Below are 1,885 nucleotides of genomic sequence, written 5' to 3'. Positions count from 1 at the left end.
TGTACACAATATAATTTCAAGTTCTCAATAATTAAATTCAATATTCGTATCAATTTCAAGATTTCAGTATAATTCCATGTTTACACAATAAATTAAATTTGGGAATAAGTAAATAAAATTCAACGTTCTCGAATTTTGAAGTGAGTTTGCGAGTGGTCCAATTAGTAAGTGAACGGTTATCATCATAATTTATAATCGAAGAATTTTTTCCTCTACACGTTCAAGTCACATCAATTAAACATTTTATAATTTAAAAAACTTCTGGCCAGTAAATTTATTAAATTAATAAATGAATTTATTTATATCAATTATCATTTTAGCTTTAATAACCTCAAAAATTGCCTGGCTATGTGCAATTGAAATTGGTTATACAAATTGGTATACATGTGCGATTCTTCAAAATAAACAGTCCGTTAACCTCTGTGCTGAATAATTGCTATATTATTGATGTTTACACTTGTGTTTTGATATCTAAATCAATCAGGTATAGATTAAAATGTGCTTGTATTAATATTAAACATTTTGCTATTTTGACCTTTACTTGTTTGAAAAAAAAAATTTTCGCACTACAAAAAAACATGGTTGATGTAATAAAATCCAATTAATAAAAAAAAATAATTATTAAATTAAAACCAATTTTTTAATGAGGGATAAAAATATAAACAAACTCTTCCTCACAATGATGGAATTTAACAATGTATTCAACTTACCCATTTACTTCATTCTTGATAAACAAAATGCAAATTCCAAGCAAACAAAAGTTCAGAAAGAAATTAAATATTCGAAGTTAAATGTTCAAAGTTTAACGTTGGCCTAAAGTTCAAAAGTATAGAGCGTTTTGGCTTGTCTCGAATCCTATTATAAGTTTGTCATCTGTCGGCTTGTCTCGAATCCTAAAAAGTTTGTCATCTGTCGGCTTGTCTCGAATCATAAAATCTTTGTCATCTGTCGGCTTGTCTCGAATCCGAGCATGGTGTTCGTTGGTCAGCTTGTCACAAATCCGATTATTTTTTTTTCGTAAATTATTTTGTTTTTTTCGTTTCAATTCCCTTCCTGTAATGTGGATGCCTGTTGTTTTGTTTTACTTCTCATGGGTTTCAATTCTTGTTAGTTAGTTGCGGTATATGAAGAAAAATTTTAATTCAGTTCCATTCTAGTCATCCAGACAGGACCAACAATCTGCTTAACCGCAATTCGGGTATCGTTTAGTGCGTCTTCCATGTTAAATATCGGTTGGTTGGTGATGTGTTGAATCTAACTACTGACTACTGACTACTTACTACTAACTACTGATCACTGACTACTGGTTACTGGTTACTGACTGATTCCGTGATATGGGGTGTTTGCCTATTATACTTTAGGTAATGGGGGTGTGTCTCAAGTAAGTCACCCCATACTTTTAGAGTTTCTGATTGGATCATAGAGAAATTCTTTCTCTATGATTTAATAACTTGTTTACTAAAAAACTACTAATTAAGATCTATCACAAACTTCAGAGCTTAGGCTCAAAACTGACAATCATAGATTCATAGTGTGAGAAAGGCCAAGTCAACTGACTAGGGTAAAGTTATACAAAGTCCAGTTATATTATTAGATTATCTGTATACTCAAGTTGACCATTAAAACTGTCAATTCAATTTAAGGCATTTATCAGGTGAAGGGTATCGATTCCAATGGTTATGCAAGTTAATACCATTGAACCTTAATACTACATTACATTAATAAGCATCATATTATTAGACCATCACTACTGAACAACTTTCATTGTTGTTTTTATTATTATTATTATTATTATTATTATTATTATTATTATTATTATTATTAAAGATTCATTATCAATCTGCAGCACTGTAGGTAAACGTTTTCAAATTTTTATACAAAAAAG

Source organism: Anneissia japonica, unplaced genomic scaffold (assembly GCF_011630105.1).
Source record: "Anneissia japonica isolate Jap-2015-1 unplaced genomic scaffold, ASM1163010v1 scaffold57335_len13786_cov118, whole genome shotgun sequence".
Taxonomy (NCBI): domain Eukaryota; kingdom Metazoa; phylum Echinodermata; class Crinoidea; order Comatulida; family Comatulidae; genus Anneissia; species Anneissia japonica.
Note: the sequence above shows the minus strand (reverse complement) of the source record.